General features: G+C 38.7%; 1 long non-coding RNA gene across 1 annotated transcript; it reads left to right on the top strand.

The window, feature by feature from the left end:
• Window positions 1-2,391: 2,391 nt before the first annotated feature.
• LOC139798697 (uncharacterized) lies at window positions 2,392-16,396 on the top strand. Its single transcript, XR_011726925.1, has 3 exons — window positions 2,392-2,522; window positions 6,278-6,355; window positions 15,601-16,396. It is a non-coding gene; the product is annotated as an uncharacterized lncRNA (long non-coding RNA).
• The last annotated feature ends 920 nt before the right edge of the window (window positions 16,397-17,316 follow it).

The following is a 17,316-nucleotide window of genomic DNA, read 5'->3' as shown; positions in this document are numbered from 1 at the left end:
AAATATTTTAAACTTTCCAGGCAGTCTTTAATAATGTGAATTGATTCCCAGAGAAAAGTTAAGGACAAACAATTGAAGTAAAAGCAGAACATCCTCCATGAAATTTTCCTGTTTCTTCTCTCTCAGGATCAGAGTCAATTAAAAACCCTGCATCTCTAAATAATTACTTAGATAGGATGGAGGTATCTAAGACTGAAACGCCAATCTAAAATTCACCTTTACTTAGCTGCCAAGATAGTAATAAAAGAGATGTACAATCTCACTCAAGGTCTCACTGAAAAACTTCCCAGGAAAACTTTATTTAACGCAGTACTTGTATGACTTAGACATTTCAGAACAAACCAGCTTATGAGGATTATTTCAGATGCCTCCTCAATCCCTCTTTGCCCAGCATCGGGCAGTATCTTAATTGAAGTGGTAGCAGAATAGCAGAAAAGAGAGCAAGGAGGAATCGTGGGACTCTCAGCTTTCTGCAGGGATCCTGGATTCTGTTCAAGGACCACAGATACATTTCATACAACGCTTCTTTAAAGGAATTTCTCAGTAAATTCTCTGCAGATTTAAATTTATTCTGCTTCCATTTTTTTCCTGTATCCTGGGGAAGCAGGAGTTTAGCATTGGCTAAGATGAAATTATGGCAGCCTTGGAGCTCATGAAAAGACTATTCTGAGACCAAAGTTTTCAAGAGTCTTTGACAGACAGCTAACATATTTGTTATTTTTAAAATCTTCATTTCCATTTTTTCAGCAATAAATTTCAAAAAGAAAAAGGAAAGTGTGCTTATTTAGATTTCAGTGCTTCCAAGGCCTGATCTCTAGACCTGCTTAATTTGCAGTAGTATTTACAACCAAGGAAGATGCACAGATGTGGACACAGAAGGCTTAGCTAGGCAACAAAATGGGAGCTGTGTAGGTACCAGAGGGAAGCTGTGGGACATGTGATATTGTGGGGAGCTGGTTTAATAACATAGACAGAGAAGAGTCCCCATCACTGAGACTTAGTAGGGTCTTAGTGTGTCTATGGAGCTCTTCAACCACTCATCCTGGGCCACCCCAGGGCCCACACCGAGTCCCTCTTATGACAGAGCCTGCATTTCCAGTGTTTTTACAACAGAAAACTCTCTCTGTAGTACACAGAGACTGTGCCATTAGCAAATTACTCATTCCCTCAAAGCCAGAAAACTCTTCTTCCTCCCCACCTCCCCTAGTCTTGATTCAGGGGAGCGAGGATGAAGTTTATTTATAATGAAACTTTCTCCCAATGCAGCTCTGATGCTCATCCATCAAACACTCGAGGCAGCTCCTTAGTGCTTGTCCACCCAGAAGGTAAATTCTTCCTCATCACAAAGCACTCCATGCCTGTCCCAGCCTATTGGATGTTTGTTGCCCGGGCTCTGTATCAGCTCCTGGTGCCTTTTCCCCTGGTTTATCAAGAGATGGCAGCAAAAAGCCATTTAACCTTTGATCTGGGGCCTCGGGGCCTCTTGTCACAGAGTCATGGCAACCTCTGCCCACCCACGAGCTCTCGCTGTGTCATTTAGGAAGGTGGCGGCACTGACAGCCGGGGCCAGGCACCCTTGGCCGTGTTCCAGGCACAGAGGTAACCAGCGGGGTGCAACATGGCGGGCACTGCCAGGCGGTGGGGTGGCCATGGCGGCCTCACCTCAGCCCTGCCCTCAGCCCTGCCTACACCCTGCCCGACCCTCAGCCCTGCCCTCAGCCCTGCCCTCAGCCCTGCCTGCGCCCTGCCTGCACGCTGCCTGAACCCTGCCTGCCCTCAGCTCTGCCTGCACCGTGCCTGCACCGTGCCTGCCCCCAGCCCAGCCCTGCCTGCACCGTGCGTGCACCGTGCCTGCTCTCAGCCCTGCCCTCAGCCGTGCCTTCAGCCCTGCCTGCGCCCTGTCTGCACCCTGCTTGCCCTCAGCCCTGCCCTCAGCTCTGCCTGCACCGTGCCTGCACCGTGCCTGCCCTCAGCCCTGCCCTGAGCCCTGCCTGCCCTGCGCCCTGCCTGCACCCTGCCTGAACCCTGGCTGCCCTCAGCCCTCCCCTCAGCCCTGCCTGCACCGTGCCTGCACCGTGCCTGCCCTCGGCCCTGCCTGCCCTCAGCCCTGCCTGCACCCTGCCTGCACCCTGCCTGCCCTCAGCCCTGCCTGCACCGTGCCTGCACCGTGCCCGCACCGTGCCTGCCCTCAGCCCTGTCCTCAGCCCTGCCTGCGCTGCGCCCTGCCTGCACCCTGCCTGAACCCTGGCTGCCCTCAGCCCTGCCTGCACCGTGCCTGCACCGTGCCTGCACTGTGCCTGCCCTCAGCCCTGCCTGCCTTCAGCCCTGCCTGCACCCTGCCCTCAGCCCTGCCTGCTCTCAGCCCTGCCCTTAGCTCTGCCTGCACCCTGCCTGCAGGAAGGCCGGAGGGGTAGCTCGGGGTCTGGCTCAGAAAGGGCCACATCCAGAAGTAGGAGCCGGCAGCTGTGACTGGCATGAAATCCAAGGAGAGAAGGAGCCAGTTTGCCTGAGCCATCTATCAGGTATCCATGCGGCATCCCCTGCAGCAGGAAAGAGGGAGCTGTAAGAGTCAGGCATTAGGTGTAGGGGACTTTGTCTGAAAAGAAGTAGAAACAAAACAAAAAACAAACAAACAAAAAAAAAGGCACATGAAGAGGAAGTTATTTTGGGGTATGTAGGTAGCCCCTTGGCTTTGGGCTCATGGTGGTGGCAATCCCCTCTTTTAGAAAAGGCCACAAAATACTCAGTCCATGCATTGCTATCACAGTGCCATGTCCAAGGTGAGGGACACAGGAAGGAACTTTCTGATTCATCTGAAAGCAAATTCATTTGCTTTGGTGAAAATATTGCTAATATGTCAATGAAGAGAGTTAGAAAAAATAGTTTAAAATATGACCTGATTAGAAATATAGCACCTACCTCTATTTCAAATAGTCTTTATTTTTCTTGCTAAACAAAAAAAAAACAACAAAAAAAAAACAAACAAAAAAACCCACAAAAAACCCCAAAACAAACAAACAAAAAAACAAACAAACAAACAAACAAAAACAAAAAACAAAAAAAAAAAAACCAAAAAAAAAACAAAAACAAAAAAAAAAAAAAAAAGAAAGAAAGAATTGTGAAAATAATTTGACTTAAACTGGATTTTTATAAAGTTTACAGTGGTCATTACTGATATCAGGAGACCTCATTATTAAATGCAGCAGAATGCTTTCAGAAACTGGTTTCAAATAACAGCTAGACCCAGCTGCATTTAAAGTCAAGGCAAGCTCTGGGGGTTTCAGTGCCAGTTAAATGTCACTGAGGAGCTGTCAACAGGTACGAAAAGGCACCCAGCTGCTCCAGCAACCCAGTTACTCAAACATGTTCTAGTTGGAGGCACAGAAAAAATTAAATACATGTGGAAGGAAACTTCAAGTTCTAGTGAATGCAAATAGCAATGTAGTATTTGAGATGGATACACCTTCCTTTAATCTTCCTGTTGTCCTTTTGCACTGTAATTGCATTTTAGCCAAACATGGGCCAAATTCCAGTTTTGTATTTAGGAATGTGAATGGAGACTGCTTCTGCTGGCATCATAGAGTCCCTCCAAGGTGACCAGTTTCAGTTTACCTGAGATTAGAATTTGGTCTCAGTAGAAATAACGAGCAACAGCAACATGAGATCTTTTGTTACTATGAAGCCTTATATGAAAGCCTTATGTTATGATTAATAGCTTTATCAAATGTTCATGTAGGTAATTTTCTGTTATGCTATAAAAAATTATTCTGGCTCAATAAAACCTGATATAAGATGATCAGAGTATTGTTTCTAAATGAGTGAACTTGTAATTTGCCAAAAGTAAAAAATGATGAAATGTGATGCAGTTTCCTTGATTGTTTTCAATTTCTTGTATTTTCTTTCTTTTTAATTCCTTAAATCAACTCCAATATCAATCAACAAGGTTAGATTGAGATGATCTATTGAGAAACAAAATCAAATTAGTAACTGGTGAGGTGAATAAACATACCAAAAAAAAGAAGATACTCTTTGACAGGATTTTTTCCTGAGGTATGTCTGACATTTAGTGAAAATTACTTTATCCTTTTTATTTAATAAATGACAGAAGTCTTTCTCTCCTTCCTGGCTGCTAGACATCTCACAGATGTCTGTAGAAGACATATGTGTGAGCTCTGCTGCTTTGGGTTGGTCTCTGCATTTGTCTCAGAACATGCACAAATGACACTTTTAACTAGATGCAGCAGTCTTAAATGCTTTATGTCATGACATCACTAATGACATAATCGCTGGATGAAACATAAGGTTGGCATCCTAGAAAATTATCTTCAGATCTCAAATGACTGACCTCATAGGGATTTGGCCATCAAGATGTTTCTAAGACTTACTGTGACCGCAAATAGAAGCAATAAAATACATCATTTTGTGAAAAAGACATCCCAAGATGATTAGCTTTTCTTCCCACCCTTTGTCAGCCTGGGTTTCTTTGCAGCCCTCACCACAGAATGGTAATGATCTGATGCTAAGTCACTGCATTTAAATTCCAGTCACCATGCTACAATCCTACAAGCTATGGGTGGAAACTGTGCAAACTCTTCTACTCATCATCCAGATGCCCCTCAGTTGAAATCTAGTGGACAGCTATTAATAGGTCAACAAATTAGCTTTGTAAAATCATGCACATCATTGAAGGATATTGGTGCATAGTCTTTGGCAGCTTGGAGATAATTTCATATATTGCCAGTTTAATTGCCAGTTAAATTAAGAAAATAAATTAATAATTCAAGTTATATTGCAGGTATAATATTACAGAACGAAAGAAAGTAAGTGTGAAAGACAGTTCCTAGTTATTAACCCTAGCAGTACAGAACCTCCCTGCCTTTGTCCCCTGTGAGCTCCAGAGGGTTTTCCCAAAAGTCAGTTTCTTTACTCCACTCTTCCACTGCACTTAAATGTTGTGGAGTAACACAAACCTGTGTGTGAAATACAGGTTGAGTTAGTCATTGCAAGGCAGCTTGGTAGCTTTTAAGATTATTTTTTTGTCATTATGTTTTTCAGAATAGCAGTTTGAAAGATAATAGCTACAGTTCAGGCTGCCATGGGTGAAATACAGAGCACCTGTACTGAAGTGAATCTGCTGAGTACATTGCTATGGGTAGAGCACTTAATTCTTCTCTCAAACAGCTGTCACATTTCTCTGTAGTTTTAGTAACTGCATTTGTATGTGCAAAGATACCATATCAAGCACCATTTGCAATTCAAACCATTTGACAATTGCCATTATTGCTTACTAATAGATCTGTCTTAAAAATCTTATGTAATGCTGATTCATAGGAAAGTTACATGTTAGTTGTTGTGATGAACATTCAGGTCCAGAAAACATTTGATTTTAGTAAGATGGGAAGCTCTGAACTGTACTGAAAATAATACTTAAGTCATATCTTTTTAGGTTTCTGTGCTTTCTGTGTGACTTTGGAAGCTGTGACATATATTACGTGGGTGGCAGAATGTGAGAGGAAATTTCCACATATGCAAGTAATCATATATTACTATACTATCAATCCTGAATCAGGAGCTTGATATAGCTGATCATATGGGAAACATGTACAATGCTTGCCTATCTGGTAAGTACAGAATATCATCAGTGCAGACATAATTTTAACATAAACAGTATCTCAGATTTCTCTGAATCAATCCAATGAACTTACTTTGCTTTATTTATCTAACCAACTATTGTTTTACTAGTAACTTCATTTCAAGTAGCAATACTGTGTGGTACCATCATGTATGATGGAAATGCATCTGAGAGGTCACTGCCACACGATTCTGTGGCTATTACTGCAGCTCCTGGTTTCTTCCTCATCTGCCACCAGTACAAACTGGTACTGATAAGAGATTTCAACTTACATGTCTATAGCATAGAGCAATGAAGTGCCAGGCTTGCAGCTGTCTTTAAAGTGAGGCTTCTTTTCTATTGTTCCTCAGAAAGAACCATTTTCTCCAAAGGTCTGTAGGTCTGTTTTATCTGAAATATTTTTTCCTTTATGACTTGAGCTCACAGAGATATAGATGGTGTAATTTTAGGTTAGCTAACTTGGATGCCTCTTGCTCTATAGAGGTAATATCAGCATATCTCCAAGAACTGGCTAAGTCTGTGAGTGGCTGGCCCTGGGTGAGCTGTTTTCCACTGTGCTTACACTGTTTGCTCTCTTGTTATCAGTCATCAGTTTGCATGTATCTGTGTGAGCTTAAAGTTAACCAACCTTACTGTGCTTTCCAGATCCTGTATTTCATAAAACACCTGTTCTCTTCTTCAACCTTCAACTCCTTTCATGATAAAATAGGCTTTATCCTGGAGGTAAGGTGCTCACTCTACAGTGAGATATTAACAGTTGCTAGTAGTTTTTAATATCAGCCTGTGATAGCACTGCCTTGCCTGCTGAGTGCAAGATAAATGAGGAAGAAATCAGGAAAAGAGAGTTAGATGGCTTAAGGAAACGTCACTTGAGCTCAAACTGACACTCACAAACCACACAGGGACAGATTTTGAATTATCATAACATCTCTTCAAGATTAAACAAAATCTGATTTCTCTCTCATCAGAAGGTATATATTCAGGAATAATGAAGCTATCCTATCAGAAGTTATTGGAAAAATAGGTTGTGTTAAAGATCATATTTCTTTAATTATCTTTGCAAAATTTAGTATAAAATAACTATTTTAAACTTTGACGCTGCCACCTTTTTTTTTCATTTTTAGTTTCCATATCTAAAGTATGAAAAACTTACTTTTGTACTTTAAGAACTAAAAAAACCCTCACACTTGTTGAAAACTGATTACATCTTTACAGGTCTAAGTACTGCAGGTCCTCCAAAATAAAAGGTGGAATATGAGATTTTGGAAAGGAATTTTTGTTTCTTTAAACTAATCAAGGTTAAAACTGCAGTAGAGGCAAAAGCCAGTGGTTTTGGTTTCAGTGCTGTTTTTCCTTAGTGTATATAGAGTGAATTAGGTACCAGAGAGACCTTATAAAATACTTCATGCCATTCCTTAAAAACTTGCCAGCCTGGAAGAGAAAGCTGAGATTATATCAAAAGTGAAGCACAGACACCCTTGTTGTATAAAAAAGAAAGCAAATTAATGAGATAAAATTGACAAAAGGTATTATAGCTCTTAGTTTCTATTTAAATCTGCATATCTCTGAAGCTGCATTTGAGGGTTTGAATGATAAATTTTCCTGAAGAATTTATGACATAAATATAACCCTAAGTGAAATAATTTAAGGAAGATTAACTTTTTGTTGATCCAGCAGAGTTGACTGAGTTCTCATAGAGAGTAATTTATAAAATTGGTCTTGTACTGCATGGTTCAGTGAAAGAGTGATGGAATATAAAAGACGACCTCCTCCTTTTTCTTTACCCTATTTCTTTTATTCTGCACCACTTTTTGTTCGAGATGCTTTCTTGTTTCTCTGAGTGTCTGGTTACCCTTGCAGGGGCTGGCTGCCTCAGGTCACTCTTGAAAGGGTTTGTGAGAGCTTCAAGAGAAGCAGAAACCCCTTCAATCAGACAAAATAAAAACCCTAACCACTTTGGATAGAAGCAGCTCTCCTCATGTTGAAGCAGTACAAAGCTGTCCTGATCTCTTGAGCAAACAATTTTTCTTCCTATTTCAGAATATCCCAAAACCAGTCATTTGCAGAGAAGCAGATTTACAGATGCAAACTTCACAATCTGTGTGCAAAACAAGAAGGAACCTCACCACCTGTGACCTTTCAAAGACACTGTTTTCTTCCTCCTCCCCTTCCTCACCCCCCCATCAAATTTTGCCTTTGCTTCAACAGGGTTCATATGTAGGATGAAAAGCAAAGTCTACTAGCCTACTAGGAACACTAACTAAAAGGTAGGGGGAAAAGCATAGGAATAACTTGGATAAAGTAGGATAATTTGAAAGAGAGAGATTTAGCTTCTTGTGTTGCAAGGCCTTGGTTGGAGGAGGAGAGCTCTGTAACCTTGGCTTGGTTTTACTGAGAAAATTATCTTGAAGGTGTGAGCTAAAACTGTGGGAGATAAGAAGAGAAACACATGAAAATAAAATTTTTGATACTGCAGTAGTTAGCAGGAAGAGATTCAGTGGGGAAAACACTGCCTTAAAGTGTAGAAAATCCTAGGAATAAAGCAGAAAATTAGATGGAAGCCTGAAGATCATCTCATTTGAAGGAGCAACGGAGACCAGCCCTATCTGATGTGACAGATTACTGCCAGGCCAGTGAAGGCACACTGAATGTCTCATTAAGGCTGGGGAGAATATTAATACCTAGTTCAGTAACTCATTAATCCTAGATATATCTCAGGGGTATTAGCCAATAAATAACTACAATGTAGTCTTAAATTGGATATACTCCTCTTGAAAAGTCCTTGCAGAAAGTAAGAAGTAGCTGGTAGAAGCATCCAAGGAGGAAAGGTAAATCTGTTTTTCCCTGTGTTTGGTGCTGTTCCCTCAGCTGAGGGCCTTACCTGCTCCTGGCACCTTCAATTACAGCCTGTGCCCAAAGAGCACCTTCCACCCACACAACCTGGCCAGGGAGAAGGAGGCAATACAGCCACAGTTGACTCCACTTTTCATCCTTGTGCTACCATCCAAGGCTAATTCATTCTTGAGGGCCTGGCTTAATACATGCAAAAATTGTCTTCAGCATAAGCATCTACTTTCATAAGATAATTGCATGAGCTTATATTTATTTGTAATCAAATGGCTCCTCCACAGCTTGTGGGGCTTCAGTTCAATATTGCCTTCTAGCTTGCCATCTCATGTCCTAGTAATCCTCTAAACTACTACTCTAAACTAAGATCAACTAGTGAGTAATTTATCTGATAAAAGTGGGGTGATTTTGACTAGAGATCATCTTCACTAAAGATGGAGGTCATACGTCACTGTGGAGGTCCAACAGAGACTGTGAAACTTGCTTTCCTTATGTGCCTGAGAGATGTTCTGCCTCTTGCTGCAATTGCCCTCTCCTGTCATGGCCTGCAGAGGTTTTTTTCACCTATTTTTTTTACCTAGTATTTTTCCAAAGACTCACTCCAAGTGGGGAAATGTGTTTCCCCATTGACAACTTTGAGTTCTACAGATCAAAGGTTCTTGAAGAGTTAAGAGAAAGGAACATGTCTGAAAGTCAAAATTGGTGGGAAAAGAGCTGGATTTGAATGGAAGAATCATGTTGAGTGTTCTAAAAAGAAAACTTAAATTCATTTCTATATATGTTTATTCAGTGCATCCAGCAATACAAATTGCACACAGTAACCATCTCTGGCCAGCTAATTGTCTCTCAACAATAACTCTCCAGCATTACTTAAGCACAAAGTATTTTTCTAAATGCATATTCTATATATATGCTTTAAGTTTCACTAATTTCTATTAATTAAATGAAGCATTGTAAAAATTACTATCTTTCCATGCATCCAAGAAGTGACATGGTAGATATTTGCTGTACAAAGGCAGCCCTATCATTGATCTTGTAGATAAATCCAAGGAATAAAATGGGAGAAAACAGCCCCCTCCCCCCTGCCCCAAGAAAGCAATGAAAGGGGCAAAACTATAGCAGTCAATTCCTCATATTTCATTTCTAACTGCAAGGAACTGATGTTACTGCTTTTCTGAAAATTCTTCAGGGAAAAAAGTGAAGCTTTCTTAGATGTGATGACCCATGTGGTGCTCTTAATTACACCACTGCTAAACTTCAGTACATCCATCAGTTTCAATTAGATGTTGTTTACTCTGGGCCTTGAGAACACAAGGAGCAATTTATCACAATTCACATTTTCTCAAACATCTGCTTGCCCCTTACTATTATGAAAAAACACAGGCAAATTGCTCTATGAAAGAGGGTAAACATTTTTAAAAATAGAAACTCTCGCAGTTTTTGACACTGTACAAATTAGTTTCATAGAGACCTTTTAAGGTTTTTCCTTTAAGTGTACATGTTCCACCTTTATAAAGTTGCTTCAAGTCCAAGTGAGGGATGGAAATTCCCCAAAAACACACGCAGCGAGTTAGGGACTTAACAGGTTGTTTCATAAAGTTATGCTGAGCCTGGAGCCTGTTCCAGCAGCAGCTAGACAGACTCAGGCGAAGGATAGATGAATTAAGTACCTAATACGTTACTTCAGGGAAAATCAAAAGCCAGTAGGCAATGTGAATGAACAGCTGGACCAGAAGAAAATTGTTTTGAAGAGCACAGTTGGATTTAGAGCAATCCCTTGAATTTATGTTTCCTACATGCTTGTTGCTGCAGTAACATTTCTGTCATGGGCAGCAGATCCTGGAGCTTTGTCCTTCCACTACATTTACATTTTGATTACTTGGAAAACAGTTCATGTAGACAGCCCACTGGGTAGGTCTGGTGGGAAATATGTTGTCTGTGAATCACACCACAGACCACGTGTTAGCTCTGAACAAAACAACAGCATCAGAGTTTGATGCATTATTTACAGGAAATAATTTTCTCGGCAGCCCTTTCAGATGCTGGAAACTCCATGTGCTCCGTTCTGTTAGATCTATCTCCTACTAAGCTATTCTCTAGGAAGAGCAACTCAATATTGTTTTCTTCTCAAATGAAATCTATCTTGGAGAGTAAACATCTTAATTTTACTTGGAAATAAATTGCATGGAATTGTTACCTTAATTACCTCTATCATTATTTCTAAAATTAGGAAAGAAATAAAATGTTTTCTCTGTAATAGATTTAAATATCCTTGAGGATTAATCTTTTCCATTTTCAAACAAAAACCTCTTGATATAAGTACTTTATATAAAGTACAGTATGTAAATGCTTTTCTCAATGACTTTTTCTTTCTCCAAAAGAGCTGCCAGAAGGATTGTCAGACCCTGAGCACTGTAAAATCCTCTTTTTTGTCCCATTATGGGAAAATGAGTCAGTGCAACTTCTTTTACTTCCGTATTTCTGAATGTTTGATGGACCAGGCACACGGAGAATTCTCTTATGATAGAGTTTTGATTATTATCTGACCAGATTTTAGCAATATTGGTAAGAAAAGGTTCAGAAAAATCTCACCGGGCAATGGAAAAGTTAGAAATTTCTATTCTTATGACTGAAGAGCTTCCCTGGGGATTATGTTATAAGCTCTCAGCCATGAGCTCACTAGAGTCAGGAATAATAATAAGATTACTAGAAAAAAAACCTTCTTTCATTGGAAAGAGAAACTGCTGGAGTTACTAGATTATGGCTAATATAGAAGAGAATTACAGCTCAGCTACAGAACCCTGCATGCCCTTACATCATATACACAAATAAAACTCCAAGTAGGAGCAGTGCATATGAATTGCTTTGCTGTCAGTCTGAAGCAAGAGTTGGGAAGGCAGGCACAGCCTGACCAGAGAGACACTGCTGAGGAGCTTCCTGGGGAGTGCAGTGTCCTGGAACATGGGAGGCTCTCTGGGTGATGTATTCCTACAACCAAGGGAAGTTCTGTCTCTTCTGCACACAGATATGACTCCAAATCACTTAGTAAAACACTGCATATTTGAGGAATGACCTCATCATAGCATGTCCTCTTTTTTTTTTCCATCAGAAACTGGTGAAAGTGGAAAGCTTAGATTTCTCTTATGGGGACAGTTTACATGTAAATAGGTAAGCAGCTTCCTACAAAGAGATGATAGATGTATTGTTTTACACTTTTACAATGCACAAAAATAACTTGGGTTTTCTACCAAAATATGAATAGGCTCCTGACATGTTACAGGGACCTACAAAAAGGAATGTCATATTTATAGAAGTCATTACTTAATGCCTGGCAAAGAAAATAGTGTATTAATTCTGACTGATAGATGTAGGAGTTTTTAACAGTATTGTACTAAGATGAAAACTTTTTGTCATTTTCTTTATTTTGATTTTCAAAATTAGCTCGTTTTTTCCTTTTTCTTTTCCTCCTTTTTTTTTTAATTTTCCTTTTTCTTTTCTTCTTTTCCTTCCTCTTCCTCCTCCTCCTTTTTTTCTTTTTTCTCTTCTTTTTTTTTTTTTTTTTCTTTACTTTTCGTTTTTTTTTCTTTTCTCTTTTTGTTTTTGGTTGGTTTTTTTTTCTGTTATTAGCTGTGCCAGTGCATTTTCAGGTCAAACAAAAACTAATTGCCACAACAGAATAAATCTTGCACTGATGATGAAGAGTTTTTTAACCTTCTCTATCATAAAACTAAATTTTAACTTGAGATACTGTTATAAAGTAATTCAAAACACAGGAATATAGTTTTTGTGGGAATTCAGTGCTTTGTTCCGAAAAACATATATATATTTCATGCTTTAAGTCTTGCCACATATATGATTAAATATATAAAGTAGTCTAAATTAATTACTACAGTGTTTAGTGTATAATTCTTTTAATTGTACTCTGCCTATGAGAAATACAGAAGTGTCAAGTGTACTATTCTGCATGAATGCATCACTCTAATTTTCTCCAAAACAGTAAACACATAATAATATTTCTCTGCTATTCCAATAGCCAAGCCATCCCTCTGACACCACAAGGAAATCCCTCTGTAGTACAACTCTGCAAGATGGCAGACAAAGGGGAGAAACCCCACAGACACTGTTATTTCACTTCAGTCTGACCATGATACACTTTTTGGCACTTTTTTTCGTGTGCAGGTAGATCATACAGTCTATGCCCTTTTTGACTCCAGAAAAGTATACTCCAACTATACTCAAACTATAGTTTTTCATTCCTCTCACTGTTATAGAGAGATGTGTGACAGCAGTCAACATATGGTTTGGGGATAATCTTCTTTGGAAGATTATTTTCAAAAGACAATTTGCCTGAGACCTCAAGAAAGACACATTGTTTTCCCCAAAGTCTGCCCTCTGCGAAATGTTAAGGTAAAATGCTGGAAAGTACAAGAACATAAATGCTTTTCTGTTCTTAGGATGTATAGACAAGATACAGGTCATCTGCTAGAAGTTTTAGATCCATACTTTAATTGCCTTACATATAAAAAAAAGATTTCAAAGAGCCCTGAATTGTGCAGATATCATTGTAAAGATGGATATTAAAAATCTGTTTGATTTTCAATAGTTGAAAAGCCAGTTGATAGTAGGTAGTGGCCAACTGGTGAGGCGAGGCATATCAATGAGATTTAGGGGATTGTCTTCTGAGACAGTGAGCTACACTTTAGTTGTTCATTGGCCAAAATCCCTTCTGGCCAAATTTGTACCCTGTCTCTTCAATGCATTGCATTGACTCAGGACATCACTGGATCTCTGTCATTTTAAATTTTTTTAGTTTCAAACCCACCAATATTTGAGTCTAGTTGCTAGCACATAATTTGACCTATCTGATATTAATTCAGGAAAATGACAAATCATTCGTGCATGGTAGCTTCATATTGACCTGTTATTATAAATTAGGGTATCACTGAGAAGAATTTTTAATAATGGCTCTCAAGATGATGCCAGGTTTAAAAGGCCAACGCACACAGCACATTGGCTTACTCGCTTTAATTGTAATAGTTTTATGGTAACATCCAAAAAATTATACGTTAATGCTTAGTCACCTATATCTTAATACAGCAAAGAACTTTGAAGACAACACATTAGTAACTTCAGTGTCTACTGTTTACATTTTCAATTTCTGGAGCAGAAACCTGAGCTGGATTCCCTCCTGTGAGGGAGCCTTGAATAGGAGCCTTGTTACCCAAGGAGTCCAAAAGACTCCTATGCCTAGGATCTGCCTATGCCTAGGATCTCTTCAGTGGGAGAGACAGAACTCTGGGGGAACAGCTACACAAGTATCATGTTCCTTTCTGAATCTTTAGCCTGTAATCTGTAAAATTATCTTTTAAGACCTTCTACTCATGTTGTCTTTCCAGTTAAGTAGTAAATCTGTAATTAGCACCAATTCTAATACCATTTAATGAACTATTAAATATAAAAAAAAAAAATCAAGTACATTTAAAGGACCTTAGTTAGACTGAGATTTCTTCGAAGAATCATTTTTAAGAAGTTCCTGTATTTTTTTATCCCAGTTTCCTTTGATTTTTGCTTTCCAGAGGGAGTTTCAAATTACTCACATGCACGTCAGAAATTTGCTAAGCTGTCGTTATATTGCAGCATCAATTGCTGGTAATAAGCTCACTGGTTTTAGAATGACTTCTAATTCATGCAGAACCTAAGTCTGTTTTGATTAGATGCTTTAGGACAGTACAGGATAAAGAAGAAAACTAAATATGGAATGACAGCTTAAAAACCAGAGTCTTGTTAAATGCAGGTCTACCAAAATGAGCCTCACTTTTTCATGATGCAATTACTCTTTGCTGTGCATTGGAGTTTCCATTCAGTAAACCCTTGTTGAAGAATTCTGAAAGCTTTGACAGATGAGTTGCTGAGGTAATTACTTAGCTCCTTTCCATCTCGCTAGCTTTTTGTCTGATAAATGAAGGCTTAAATTCTGCTTTCAACAATTCTAATCTCAGTAGCACAATCAATTACAGTAAAATGCCAATATATATTTTTTCCAGAGCCTAGCCAATTTAAGACTCCTTCCTTGCAGTTGTTTATTGTTTAGGTCAAGGAATAGCAGATGTATGATAAATTTACCCAGTCAGAGATGAAAAGGAAATGTAACTTTAAGTGACAGGTGAATTTTTAGCTGTTACCAGCTACCAAAGAGTATCTTAATTCTCTTTTTAAGCAAAAGCTAGGAATAAAATGAAAGCTAAAAGGGCAAATTATTGCTTTGTATAAATATCTCACAAACAAGAGTAAAGAGAGAAAACTGATGGACAGTGTTGCCCCAAGAACCTGTGTTTCAAGAAATTAAAAAGCCAATTAAACCAACAAAACCAGAATGTTAAAATACTGAGATGACTGGATAATTTTCAGTGGAGATAAGAGGTTAAAAGACCTAGAATGAAAACTGAAGATATTTATAAAAGGTTCTACATGATACTGTCATTTGCTGTAATGGAAGTTTTCATTCTGATTGATTGTCTGGACTCTTATATTTTTTCCACACAAACATCTTTCAATTAATAAAGGATTCATACCAATTATCTGACTTTCACATGCAGATTTAGATCTCAGTTTTCCTTCTTGCTGATTTGTACTTGAGCATAAACAACACTTTCAGAGCTGAAGTCTAACACACGCACCCCTTTAAATTTAAGGTTTTTCACTAGTAAGCAAAATTGAAAATTGTTGGTCTAGTGAGATAGTATAATGAATTAAATAACAAAAAAATTCTTGTTATTTTATTCAGATCTATGCACACTACTCTAGACTGCCAGGTAGTAATCGTATTCATTAAAATTTGAGTCTCCTGTAGATTAAACCTATGAATAGGATTGTGGTTCATACTTCATAAATATCTGCAACAAAAAAATAGATGCCCATGCAGGTAAAGCAGAAATATTGACCAAGTTTAATACATGAAAAAGGTAATAGGCTGAGAAGAGGAAGTCAGAGGTTGTCACCCTTGTCAAAATATCATTCATTCTTATTTTTCTCCATTTATAGTATCTAATTGGAGACTCGCAGGCATTAGTTCTGAAAGGGAATTTAGCAACATATCCTGTCAGCAACTTTGAAAATGTTAGGAAATGCCTCTTGGAGAAAGAAGAGGATTTAAGGAGAAAGTGTGGATCAGTGGCACCTTGAAATTAAAGGTCCAAGAAGAAACCTTTCTTTCAGGGTGACAAAATGATAAGTAGATTTCTTTCAGTCATCTTCTCAGGATACTTATTGTCACTTGTAACAAGTTTGTATAGCTCTTTTTATTATTTTTTAATATTTAAAAATGTAGAAGATTCTTGTAGCACATGCACTTGCACAATAGCACTCATGGGGATTTCTCTGGTTACTCCCAGGTTTGCTGAGCTGGATGTGGAGGAACCAGGACCAAGCACAAAGGAGGGAGCACTGGAGAAAGTTAAAATGGCCTTAAGAAGTAATGAACATTTTTGCTTTCCAGCATGCAATAACTAAATGTTTGCATCTTATTAATTTAATTTTGATAATGAATTACCTACTCCTTTTATATTTTGCAAAGTATTTCACCGTGAAACGCTGTTGTATAACATGCCTGTGTGTCTGTGTGTGCAGACTTGCCCTGCAGAATTTTCTCTTAAAATCCCAGCCTGCTCAAAGACTTCAGAGCAGCCACTGAGTTCAAGAGGCTAAACTACCACCAGTGCTGGAACTGATGGAGGGAATCCTTACACGGATGAGGGGATGATGTGCACACTCACGTGCACACTCAAGGGGACACCATTTTTCTCATCTCTCAGCCAGCTGATGCCTTCCTTGCTTCTACTCACTTCTATGTCCCACATAAAGAGGTCTTATTTTCAAGTCTGTTGATAACACTGGGACAACAGAACTACCCAACCAAAGCCAGGGTTGAAGGAATGGTTGAAGGGTTGAAGGTTGAAGGAATGAAAAGCCTGACTGGCTTCATTTTTGGTATCCTTTCAAAAAGCCTTTCTACAAGACTCAAATGTACACATGGTAAGGAGTTCTTAAACTGCCAATGAGTTTACCATTGACCATATATAACTCACGAATATTTATTTCTAATTTTTTTAAGTTCTTTAAGTTCAATATCTTCTTCTGCAACAGGGAAAAGGCATGATATTCACAGTATCATAATTTTGTTGACAGTTATTTTACTATCTTCAGGGCAGTTGTGTTTTTTGTAGGGCTTCTCTAGAGCTAAAATCATGCAAAATTTGTATTCTAGATAACCATATATGCTTGGTAAGTAATTTCAAATCCTGAAATGAACCATTACAACTCATTTAAGGACTGCCACTTAGTACGAGTGATTTATTTTTTTTTTACTGACCATTTTTTTTCTTCCCTTTTAAAAACATTATTGATTTAATGAAAGACTTAAAAAAAAGGTGACAGCCAAAATAACCACAGTTGCTCAGAATTAATATAATATAATTTCTTAAATGACACACATTTGAACTATAAATTTTTTGGTTTTAAAAATCCATTTAGCTTAGTCCTTGAGATTAGTAACCAATTTTCTCTTGCAGAAGAAGCTTTTATTAGAGTGTGAAATAACCAAACGAGAAGTGTAGGTGTGTTCCATCACATACTGTGGGCCATATTGGGTCAAACTCATTGTCTACATTTAAATGCCTTTTATTGAAGGATTTTGATGTATGTGTACTAAAGTGTTATTGTTCATACAAGTAAGCACTGTACTGACTTTTGATTTTCCATACAGGCTGCGACACACTGGAAAAAGTTTTCTCAGAAGGTTTAGATTTTGTGTTGTTGTTGAAGCATGAATTGGAAAAGGG

This window comes from Heliangelus exortis, chromosome 1 (genome assembly GCF_036169615.1).
Source record: "Heliangelus exortis chromosome 1, bHelExo1.hap1, whole genome shotgun sequence".
Taxonomy (NCBI): domain Eukaryota; kingdom Metazoa; phylum Chordata; class Aves; order Apodiformes; family Trochilidae; genus Heliangelus; species Heliangelus exortis.
This window is presented reverse-complemented; position numbering and strand designations above follow the sequence as displayed.